This window comes from Zalophus californianus, chromosome 4, assembly GCF_009762305.2.
Source record: "Zalophus californianus isolate mZalCal1 chromosome 4, mZalCal1.pri.v2, whole genome shotgun sequence".
Lineage (NCBI taxonomy): Eukaryota > Metazoa > Chordata > Mammalia > Carnivora > Otariidae > Zalophus > Zalophus californianus.
In genome coordinates this window covers 77072410-77085253 of record NC_045598.1, presented here as the reverse complement: position 1 = coordinate 77085253, position 12844 = coordinate 77072410, and the positions used below count along the sequence as shown (strand labels likewise).

The 12844-nt window shown below is 42.1% G+C and overlaps 1 protein-coding gene across 8 annotated transcripts in view; it reads left to right on the top strand.

The window, feature by feature from the left end:
- Window positions 1-12844, top strand: part of TGFBR3 (transforming growth factor beta receptor 3) — a 200504-nt gene that overhangs the window by 50701 nt on the left and 136959 nt on the right. The gene's annotated exons all lie outside the window — the stretch shown is intronic.

The window sequence follows — 12844 nt, the reverse complement described above, 5'->3', positions numbered from 1 at the left end:
GGTCAGCATTTTCTCTGGGAAGAAACACCATTTGATTTGGGAACCAGAATGCTGGTTCCCGCCTTCTAGTCTAGGTACCACCCTCCCTGCATCCCCCCACCCCCCGCCCGAGCTCTCCCCCACCCAGGGCTGGCCTTGGCTTAGTCACTTTCACTCAGTAAGTCAATAACTTCATGACTTTGAGTGAGTTACTTAACATCATTCCATCTCAGTGTTTTCAGCTGTAGAATGAAGGCAGTTGTATATCTCAAGTTGGTTTTGAGGAATAAATACATAAATACAAGTAAAATGCTTAGAAGAGAGCCTGGCACATAGTAAATATTCCATAGATGATAATATTATTATTGCCAAATGTGGCTATTTTGAGGGTAAGAGAGTGGAAAATAGCTTTTAAAAAAACCTAGAAATTTCCCCATACAAATTCCAAGGACTATTGATCATTGTCTCCATGATGACCTTAGTATTTATAAAATTCTTTGCCATTTAAGCCACTTGCTGTGCTTCTGTGTACACTTACCTGTGGGAGGTGTGGAGTTAATTTCTAAGGTGCTCCATTAATCATGAACTAGGAACGCTCTAAAGAAAAGAAGGTATAAGTACTAACTAGTTAGAAAATGAAATGCCTTGAATTTTCTAAAGCTGTGCCTTTACTTGCCTTTACTTTAACTTTGTTGAATTTTTCTGTAAGTGGATAAAAAACTGTTCCATTCTTAGATTCACAGTGTTCATAGGAAAAATGGGAAAAAAATCGATAAAAATTGTGATTTTGAGGGGAAAACGTTTTTTTTTTTTAAGATTTATTTATTTATTTGAGAGAGAGAGAGTAAGTGCAGCGGGGAGGATCAGAGAGAGTCTTAACGGACGCGGGGCTTGATCTCACGACTCTGAGATCAAAACCCTGAGATCACAACCTGAGCTGAAACCAAGAGTGTGATGCTTAACCGACTGTGCCACTTAGGCACCGCAAGGGGAAAAGTTGTTTTTTTTTTTAAATCATCGTCTACATCAATCAAATTCCATGGATGTTGTCTTAATTATCATTTTGTGTCTTCAGAGAATGGAGCAGATTTTGAACACGCTTCCCCCACCCCAATATATTGGCCATTATATTTAACAGTATTTGGGGGTTTTAAAAATAGAGGTAATTAATTGCAAAGCATTTTGACATTCAGCAGGCAAAGGAAACACATTACTTTGTGTAAACAGAGGTTAAATGGAGTCTTTGAAGTCTAAATTATTGAAGTATTTGCCTAAAGACAAACTTTTTAACCTTTTAGGTTTCCTCTGGCCTGTAATGAACTACAATGGTGGGAATAACACAGAAACATCTTATGTGTGAAACATTTGGGCCCTGTTTGGGAAGCATGATGGATCCAAGTTTTCAGGTTTACCTTTGAGTTACACTGATAAATTAGAAAACTTTCATCCCGTTTTCCTCTCCTTTTTGTGGTCTCATTGGCTCATGGTTGGTAAAGACAGAAGCATATGTTTTTGAGAGAGATAAGCCTTCATTTTGTTTACATTTTAAATGATCACCGTCTCTGGAACTGGCATTGGAACCAAAGAATATTTATTACTTCCATGTTAACATGGGGATGGGGATGGGTCTGAAAGATGTTGAGGTTTATGTTCGGTTCTATTCTATGGCTTCCTTGGGCCCCAGCCAAGGTAACTTGGTTTTGTAAGGGCCAAGAGGACCTGCCTTATCATCTCTTTTTTATAGCTGTTTTTATGTTTTTATCTGAAAGCATCTACCTTGAGGACAGAAGCTCTACTTTGCAGAGTAAAAAACAACTATTTCTAATCTTAGTAAGTGGACAACAAGGGGAGTGGCCAGGGCTATATGTGTTTCCAGACACGGTTGTGTTTCACACCTGCCCTAGTTGTATTACTTGTCAAGCAGATCTTGTGGCCTTTGGGCAGGATTGCCTTGGAAGATGGAAACACAATAGGCATAGTTTCTAATTTAGAAAGACCTCTGCGACTCCAGTCCAGAAGGTTTTTTGTTTTTGTTTTTGTTTTTTTTCTTTTGTTTTTACCTGTGTGTGTCAGGTGGGGTGCAGTGTTTCCTGCTGTGGAGGTGGGGAGAACCAAGTCACACCTTCACGGAGAAGGGAGGAAGCACCCGATTGGCCTACATGATTCAGAAGCGTCACTGGCCCAACTACATGTTCACTTTTCCAAGGCCCTTCCTGTTGCACTAAACTCTGGCCCTGCCCCCTCCCACCCTCTGGGGACTGTGGAACCCCCGGGAGGAAGTTGCCACTCCTATGCCCTTTACTCTTCCTGAGTCCTCTGGCCGAGATCTGTCATGTGGGTATGGGCCCCACGGGAAATCACATTCCTCCTCAGTGCCCAGACTCCCATGTGAAGTACTGGCTGGTGTGGTTGCAGCTCCCGTTGACCCACTGTTCACAGCGGCATAGGAACACATAGCCCAGACTGTAGAACCCAAAGAAAGCTCTGGTGACCTCTGCTATTTAGCAGCTGCTCCTAGCACCAGTCACTGTGGCAACTGGGCTCTGTTTATGGACATGAACGAGGACCTCAAGGCCGGGGCATTCACACCATGGACAGAGCTCCCCCTGGAAATACATTGCCTGCCAGATTGCCAGGGCTAAACCAAAACAAAGACATACCAAACCGAAGTAGCTGGGGAAGTGTTCTGCCCCTGGGGGACATGCACCATGGCCTAATTGCCTGGTATCCTCTAGACAGAACCATGCCAGGGTGAGCTTATCTTGGTTATGCCAGAGAAAGAAGGTGGCAAAGACCCAGGTACTTGAATGGGTAATTTTTTGAGTATACCCTTGCGTGGCACAGGGCTGGCCTCTAGCTGTGGGTTTAAAAGGAAGTTTATTACCCAGGATCTGACTTTTTGAAAATCTTATTTTAGGTCCTGCTTTTATGTAAACTGTAAAGCTATTTTTGGGTCTGCACCTTTAGAATAGACCCTTGTCTGGAATAACTGAGTTTGGAGTTTGTCCTCTTTGAGTCCTTGCTTTCACAGTGATGGTCCAAGTACCCCTGTGGCAAATGGTGAGCCATAGACATCTTTGAGCACACTGTGAAACCCAGAGCTTCCTTTGAAGGGACTGTTATGTTCTGGGGTGCTTCTAGCATTCTTAGATTTTATGATTCCATGGCTGGACCCTTCCAGCATATGCGTCTTTTAGCCTCATTTAGATGCTCACTGGGATACTTCACTGGCGTGTAGATAGATGAAGCTATAGTCAATATTGAAAGTTCCCAGAGTTTGGAGCTGGAAGGACCCATAAAAATCATCAAACCATACTCCCCTATTTTAAAGATATGTAAGCCAAGGCTAAATTCACTCGGCTAATTTGGCAGAGCTGGAGCAAGTGCACAGGTCTTCTGATGTCATTCCAGAGCTCCCCTCCCCACACTGTGCCTTGTCGCTGTGAAAGTCTGCTTAACTGTGGCTTCTATGTCCCTGGGGAGGAGGGAGAGATGGGGAGGTCAACTGGTGACTTGCCAACAGAGCAGAGATGTTTAGGAATGACATATATTTGGAGAAAGAGGGACTCTTACATGTAAGTCAGCCTTAGCTTTAAAGTGTAAAATATCCATTCATGGGGTGCTTGGCTGGCTCAGTCTGTAGAGCATGTGATTGATCTCAGGGTCATGAGTTCAAGCCCCACATTTGGTGTAGAGCTTAATTAAAAAAAAAAAAACAAACAAAAACTTAAAATAGCCATTCATTGCATTGAGGAGGCCTTGAGGTCTGCCACCTGGTCTTCTTGATCTGATCAGATGTCAAGGAATTGGGATAAAAAGGGAGAGGGTCCTGGGGTGGGGTGCTACTGGTTATGAGTACAGTGAGAAGAATGTGGGCTTAAACCATAGTCCCTTCCTAGAGGGATTCTATCTGTGCAATCCTTTACTCCTTAACTTTCCCTGTATGTCCTGGGGTTTGAACAGCTGCTGCCCCTCGTGAAGGTGACCCATCCCAAGGGACCCTTCACTGCAGGGAAGGATGTAAAGCTAAGTGTACTTGGTCCTCCTTCAATACTCAGGGCTTTGTGGTTACTGGGGTGGCTGCCACTGTTTGCTCACGATAATTCCCTATGAACTCTCCTGTTGACAAACCAAACCAAATCAGTAGTGGTCTTCCTTTATCTGAGGATTTAAGTTAAATTATAACAACAAGGATCCTGTTGGTTTCCATTCATTTCGGTGCTGAACATTTGTACTCTGGGCTATGGATGTAATGCTTCTGCCCTGTCTTGGCTGAGACACCTGTGTGAAATGTGAGTTTGCCATGTGGCAGGCTCTTTTTCCTCTGGCCAGTTAATGAAGCTAAAATATTGACGGGGTTGATTGGTCATATTTGAGAGTTCATCATGGGCACAGATATTGGTATAGGCAAATCCTGTGCTCCCCTCTGTGTAATTGTAATCAAGGGAAGAAGCCCACTTTTCCAGGTATATTCTATAACTATCATGACATTGAAGTTCTCTTGGGCAAGAGATATGGAAGAAGACTGTTAGAGTATGTTCTGTGCTAGTTCTGTCAGGCTTTGGAGAGCAGACCTCAGGGCAATCTGAAAACCCAGTACCCTGAACTAGGTGAAGCCCTTCACTGGAATGATGTCTGGACAGTCTGGAGCTGAACAAGTTTCTCTAGTATCTATTTACAGTTAGCCAGTGAGGTTAATAATTTCGCTGCGAGCCAGGGTCTGCACTGGCTGTAACTCACTTGTATTCTGGACGGGGGTCAGAGAAACTGAATAGATTTATTCATTCCGGGAGCAGTGAGTAACAGCCACCGTAGCTACAAAACCAGCTCTTTTCAGCTTTTTGATGATGTGCACTATTATTGTTTTTAGCAAGTTGGCTAAAAAGTGAACCTGGGAGAGTCAAGGCTTTATTCCTCTCTGTCCAACACTCACATGCTTGCTTCTAGTTTGCTGTGGTCAATCAGTAAACATTTATCAAGTGCCTACTGTGTGCCAGGCACTGTGTTATCATAAACCAGGAACTTATTCTTAGTTAATAAATGATCTTACGCAGCAGGCATACAAAGGAGCCTTAAGAAAGGGTGGATAATTGGGATCTTTTGTGTCTCTTCCTGCTCATTCTTCTGTGCCTTCACATCAGGGAAAGGAAGTGGAAGTCAACTTAAATTGGTTTATTTTGGTAAGAGTAGTTTTAGAAAAGGTTTGGAGAAGGAAATTGAAACTATTGAGACATAGGAGGTTTGGGGATTACTGCTGGAGTTTTCCTATTCCTTCTAGCCCAGGGACTTTGTCCCAGTTACCACTGATAAGGGACCCTTTTTATGTTTAACTGTCTTGTCAGTAAGTCAGTGACACATGCTGAGAATAGAAACCAGTACCATTCCATGTTGTAAACGCCAGTCTATACACGCCCCACTGGTTCTGTTGTTGTGATTGTTGCTATGATGCTTAGCATCAAATGCTCGCCCTTTGCCTGGCATTTTACATCACACCTACAGGGTTCCTACCCTAAGCTGCTTACCTTCCCTGGAAGCCCAGGACCTTTTCCTGGAAGCGGTGGAGGGGAAGGGACAGGAGCCTTCCCTCTGTTAAACATGGTCCTTGTTTGAGGCAATGAAGGGAACTGTGGAAGTTTTAATAGGGAAGACCTTTATTTAGGTAATTTTTTTTTCTGTTAAATTCTGCTTTTTAAAATATTTAGGGTTAAGTGTAACTCTGTTCATTGTTTTCTGTTCTTTTGAAATACGTGACTTGCAATGGTTGACCATGTGCTAGACTCTGAGGGAGGAAATGAAACAGAGCTGGAGCCTCTAGGCTCTGCTCCATGGGTGCTTCCTGACCCATGAGGGAAGACAAGACATCAGGTGGCATCATTAGAAGACTTTTTAACTTAATGGTGGACAGGAGAAAATGGAAACTGGACTAATTTCATTCAGTTCTTAGGTTGTTCTGTCTTTACCATAGGGTTAACTGAAGACAGGTCTCCTGGTGGTTGTAGGAATGGCTTCGTAGGTATCAGGGTTTTGTTCATAGTCCAAGGAAGAGTAATGTGATGCTGCCTTTGGCTTTCTTAAGAGTGAGAGAGCCTCTTTCCCAGACCCCCAGCATGTCTTTCTTTGCATTCATTGGCTGAATTGATATAGTGCCATCTGTCCTTGAACCAGTCGTTGGCAATTAGTAATAGAGTTGCCATGACTGGCTTAGACTGATCAGCTAGAGAATCAATCACATTGCTTAGCATAGGGGTCTCCTGCCAAAATAAATGTGAACAGCCTTCCAGTAGAAGAAATGCAATCTAGTAGGACCATGTAAGGATAAGAGACCAAAGACAAAGTAATGGAGAGGAGGTCCTGGCCCTGGTTTGTGTTCCCTCAGTTCCTAGACAGCTTTCTGTGAGGCCCTCTAATGTGGTGCTACCCTATATACCTGCCTCTCTCCTCACTTCTAGAGTATAGCTTCTTAAGGCTAAGGCGCTCTGTCCTACTCAATATTTGTGGCCATCAGAGCTGGCACATAGGGGATTTGAACAAATTGAATGAAAAGAGATGTTTCAAATTTTTTTGTGTTTAACTTTTATCAGACATTTCTTGAAATAAGTGAACCATTGATATTTTATTCTTTAAATATTTTATAACAACTTTGAGACAAAATTCACATACCATATAATTACCTATTTAAAGTGACTGGTTACAACTCACTAGTTTTTAGTATATTCATTCATAGAGTTGTGCAACCACCACCGCAGTCAATTTTAGGACATTTTCATCACTCCCAAAAGAAATGCCATAGCCATTAGCTGTCACTCCCCAGTATCCCCTTCCTCTAGCCCCTGACAACCACTTTACTTTCTGTTTCTGTGGATTTGCTTATGCTGGACATCCTAGGTAAATGCAGTCCTGCAATATGTGACATTTTGTGTCTGGCAGCTTTTACTTAGCATAATGTTTTCAGGGGTCATCCATATTGTAGCCTACATCAGTACTTCACTCTTTTTTGTGGCTAAATAGTATTACATTTTATGTGTATACCACATTTTATTAATCCGTTATCAGTTGATGAATATTAGTGTTGTTTCTAGTTTTGGGCTATTACTATTACTTAATGCTGCTAAGAACATTTGTTTTTTTTTTTTTTTTAAGATTTTATTTATTTATTTGAGAGAGAGAGAATGAGAGATAGAGAGCACGAGAGGGAAGAGGGCCAGAGGGAGAAGCAGACTCCCTGCTGAGCAGGGAGCCCGACGCGGGACTCGATCCCGGGACTCCAGGATCATGACCTGAGCTGAAGGCAGTTGCTTAACCAACTGAGCCACCCAGGTGCCCCTGCTAAGAACATTTGTGTTACAAGTTTTTATGTGGGCATATGTTTTTATTTCTCTTGGGCATATGTATACCTTGGTGTGCAATAGCTGGCTCATATGGTAACTCCATGTCTGACCTTTTGAGGAACTGCCAAGCTATTTTCCTCAGTGGTTACATTTTACATTCCCAGCCACAATATATGAGGGCCTAGTTCTCCACATTCTTGCCAACCCTTGTTATTATTTGTCTTTTTGATAATAGCCATCCTGGTGGGTTTCAAGTAGTATCTTCTGATATGTTCATCAGTTTTTAAAAAAAAATAAACATTTGATTGGTTGTGTCAGAAGCTCTCTGTTAGGCATGAAGACATGGAGAGGAGTAACCTTGACCCTTTCTGCTTCTCTGATCTCATCCCCTTCATGTCTTTCCTCTTAATTTATGTTCCACACCACTAAATTGTTGTAGTCTCTACACTACAATGCTGTTTCTTACCTCTAGACCATTGCTTGTGTTCTTCCCTCTGCCTGGAATATGAATATGAATGCTAATGCTAATAATAATAATAATACTGGTTAACTCTTACATAGCCAGCTAGTCATAGAACAGGCGCTTGGCTCCAGAGTCTGTGTTTCTTTTTTTTTTTTTTTTTTTTTAAGATTTTATTTATTTATTTGACACAGAGAGAGTACAGGCAGGGGGAGCAGCAGGCAGAGGGAGAGGGAGCAGCAGGCTCCCTGCTGAGCAGGGAGCCCGATGCGGGGCTCGATCCCAGGACCCTGGGATCATGACCTGAGCCGAAGGCAGACGTTTAACTGACTGAGCCACCCAGGCGCCCCTCCAGAGTCTGTGTTCTTAAACACTGTGCTATATATATATATTTTTAAATCAGCTTTATTGGGGGGGGTGTGCCTGGGTGGCTCAGTCAGTTGAGCATCCGACTCTTGGTTTCGGCTCAGGTCATGATCTCAGGGGATGTGAGGTTGAGCCCCTCGTGGGGCTCTGCACTCAGTGCCATTTGCTTGGGATTCTTTTCCTCTCCCTCTGCCTCCCTCTCTGCCCCTCCCCTCTGCTCACACAGATGCTTGCACATGCGCTCTCTCTCGCAAATAAATAAATAAATAAATAGTCTTTAAAAAAATAAAATCAATCAGCTTTATTGAAGTAAAATTTACATGGACTAAAATGCATATATTTTAATGGTACAGTTTGATGAGTTTTGATAATGTATATGCTTCTTTAACCACCACTGCAATCAAGTTACGGAAGATACAGATTTTTTTATATCGCTCCCCTCCTTCCCCCCAGTTCTCCTGTCCCTTTGTAGTCAATATCGCTGTCCCAGGCACTTACTGACCTGCTTTCTATCGTGGTAGGTTAGGTTGGCCTGTTCCAGAATTTCATGTACTCCCTTGAGTCTGGCTCCTTTTGCTCAGCAAAATGTTTTTGAGTTAACAAATTGTTCTGCGTATGAGTAGTTTCTTCCTTTTCGATGCTGAGAATATCCATTGTATGGCTATACCCCAATTTGTGTATTCATTCACCTGTTGATGGGCATTTGGTTGTTCCCTTTTATTATGAAAAAAATGGATGAACATTTGCAAACATGTCATGTTGTGGACATATGTTCTAATTTTTCTTGTATAAATACCTAGGAGTGCAATTGCTCCATCGTATGGTAAGTATATGCTTAGCCTATAAGAAACTGCCACCCAGTTCTCCAGAGTAGATGTACCTATATTGATTGATTGATTTTTTTTTTTTTTAAAGTAAGCTCTACGTACATCGTGGGGCTTGACCTCATGATCCCAAGATCGAGAGTTGCATGTTCTACTGACTGAGCCAGCCAGGCACCCCCTCTGTTGATTTTAGTACATATTTGTCCTTTCCTCTCCTTTTTGCTTGGGTAGCTTCAACTAATTCTTTTCTTTTTTTAAAGATTTTATTTTTAAATAACCTCTATACCCAGTGTGGTGCTTGAACTCACAGTCCTGAGGTCAAGAGTTGCATGCTTTTCCGACTGAGCCAGTCAGGCACCCCTTAACTAATCCTGAAGAATTATCTCAGACATCACCTGCTTGGAAGACTTTTTTGACACTTTCATCTTCCATCTTTTGAGGTAGATTAGGGAGGTTCCTTCTCCATGTCCCCGTAGCACCTTGGTGGTTGAAATTTTTCACTTGCCCATCTTTTCATCAGACCGCGAGCTCCTTGAAGATCGAGAAAGTGTTACTATTTCTGTATCCCTCATGGTTTGGATGATACCTAGGTGCTCAGTAAATGTTTGTGAGTGGGTGACTGACTGGAACATTATTCAGCTTACAGGGGAGTTTATGGCCCTGTAAGGGAGGTAAAACAGGCATGCAAAGAACTGTAACGTAAAGTAGAAATTGAGAAAGCTGAAGAACAAAGTCAATGGGAATTCAAAGAGAGAGATGGCTTTTATTGGGGACGGTTTGAGAGGTTAACACGGGAGGTGGAATTTTAACTGAGCCCCAAAAGATAGATGTAGTTGTATAGAGATACTATTGGTTCTAAAAGGATTTAACTTGAACTTCTGTCCCAGAATGTTGAGCAGGTTGGAGGTTGAAGGCTGTGTTTGGGCCAGTCACACTAAGCTGCCCTGTTTTGTAATGCTTTGCTATTCCCAGCAGATACTAGGTACTAGGTACTCGTACCAGCAGGTGTTAGGGGATATTGAAAATGTTTTCTATTTGGCAGTAGAAGAATATGAATATGTTTCTCTGTGTGTCTTTCTATTTTCTCTCTAAATTCTAAGTCTTCTAGACTGGAAAACAAAAGCTTCTCTTACCCTCTTTTCTTCTTACCCCGTGATGTTATAACAGTCACACAAGTCACATCATTGCCAAGGCCCTGCCTCGGAGGTTGTCTCATCTCTCTGGTCCCAGATACCTGGCTGCACCTTTCAGCATGTTTGTCTACTTTTCTACTTTATTATATGTTCTTAGAATATTATAGCTGGAAGCTTTCAAAATAATCAAATATTGGGGTCTCATTTTACAGATGAGAATTGACCTTGAGACCCATACCGTTGCCTTGTTAATAATAGTGATGTTAAAAGCTGCCCTTTACTGGGCACGTTAGCATGTGTCATATAATTCCTGTGACAGCCTTGCAAGGTATAGGTATGTCCCCATTTTACAAATGAGAAAACCGAAGCAAAGTCTCAGGTGGCACAATGCAGAATGAGGAGTCAAAGCCAGATGTTTTCACTACTGCCTGCTACTGAGCCCAGGCAAGACCTGGGTCTGCTGGGTCACTGGCCACAGAGGAGGAGGAAGTGGCACCAAAGCCCTCAAGTGGAGGAGAGGCTGTTATCACACAAGTGGAGTAGAGTAGGGTTCTCTGCTGCCTACGGAGACACTGGAGTGGTGGTTTCTTTGAACCGCATATGACGCTGCCCCAAATAAGACATCCAGAGCAGAAAACTACTCAACCAGTGTTGGTTTTAATCAGAATTATTTATATGACAGAGTATGTGTTTTTAGTGTTTAATCATAAAATAAAACTGTGTTCATTATGCGACTTGTACTTAAAACACATGTGCATGGTAAAAAGTTAAATAAAAGAGACGCAGAGCAGCGTCCCAGTGCCCTTTCAGCACCCTGACCCCAGTCCAGCACTGCCCCCACCATAGGTAAGAACTATTTACAGGTAGAATTATGTATTCAGTCCTTTTCCTCTGTGCACTTATGTACATCTACACATAGTTTTAGGGAGTTAATAAGTTGTATCATTCTTTACATGCTTTTCTATGGTTTTTTAAAAAATGCTTAATATGTCATTAAGATGTTTCTGTCAGTATAAATAACACTATTTTAACTGCAGTGTATATATTTGGTGGTACAGATGTACCCTCATGAACATTTAGGTTATTTCTGGTATTTCTCTCTTGTAAATACTATGGCAGTTAACACCTCTACCTGTAACAGTGTAATACCTTTACAGTTATGTTGTAAAGTTATGGTGTAATCACAGTTATGGTGTAATACCTTTACAGAGGTGTTGGCCACTTCAGTTGCTACCCAAACCTGGCTGAGAATATTTTCAAAGGCCTCAGAATATTCTTATTGGCCTTTATTATTGAATGGTCACACCCTCTGAAATGTATTAACTGAGCATTATGATTGCCTTATAGGCAAAAGGTTAGTAACTATCTAATACATACTAGGTACTTTCTTATGTATTATCTCATTAAAATCTTTTAACAATCCCAAGAAAAATGTGCTGCTATTACCATGTATCTGAAACTAAGACTTGGAGAGATTGTGACTTGCTTTAAGTGACATGGCTTCTAAGGAGCCAATTCAGAATTTGAACCCTTGTCTTCTGATTACCAATTCAGTGTCTCTTCCCCCATTGTCCTGAAGCCGGTCCATTCTCTTCTTAAAGTCTTTAAGGAGAAAAATTATAGGAAGTAAAATGTCTTTGAAATAATGCATCGTCGCGTGAGTAGAGAAAGAAAGAGCGGGCATCCTCTAGATTGGGGGTGGGGTGGGGTGCGCCTCTATCTCTGTCATCATGCTTAGGAGTATGATTCATGACTTCAGGAGGCTGTGAGAGCGGCTATACTGAGAGACCTTGGTGCCCTGACAGCAATGTCCTGCTATTGTGGGCTGTGGATTTAGTATCATGCTAAAAAAATAAATCACCACCAGGAAAGGCTGTATGTTAGATGCAGCTGACTCTGGAGGCCCTCCCCCCAAGAGGAGAATGGCCTTCAGTGGAAAGATTTTCTCTGCTACCTTTGAGTTTTCATTTCCGTATGGGTCAGAGGTTATTTTCAACCTGTGGGGTGCCTTAACTCTTTGAGAAGTGGCCCTCTGTACAGGGATGATGGAGTGGGGCGATGGTCAGAATTGAAGGGTTGTTTTGAGCTCTTCCAAGGAAGGACTCTGTATTTGTAGGTCCCCTGAAGTAGGTGTGAACAGCCTTTCCTCCCAGAGGCGAAAGTTGAGCACTTTGGAAAGAGGAATCAGTTCTGCTCTTCTGGCAAAATGACTCGTGTCCATGGATCGTAGGAGGATCCTGTTGACGGTAAAATAACCAAAAATTTAAGAAGAAGTTATCGAATATATTTGAGGAGGAAAGTTAAGAAAACCTGAAAAAAAAAACCAATGAAATACAAATCCCTTATAGAGTAAATAATGTTCTCACAGTAAATGTGTCAGCATTTTTAACAGATGTGTGCTCAAGTGTGTGGTGATTCAGTATGTATATAAAAGTCACAAGCACAAATGTAGTCAACGCTTACATTAAACTTCCCACCTCCAAAACACACACACAGAAGGTCCCACTTGTGTATGTGTAATTACATCTCCGAAAACTCCCTTGGTCGCTTTTTTCTCCTCCTTTCCTCAAACATATATTTTGCTTACTTCCCCAAAGATACATGATATATATGAGAGAACATACTCAATTGCCTCACACCTTTCTGAGTAGTGTATGAAGTGTAACGTTTTGAAACACCAGGGACACAGGTCCACCGGGAATCCTAAACGCTGGTTTCCAGCCACAACTGTGCTGGATGAAAATAGAAAACAAT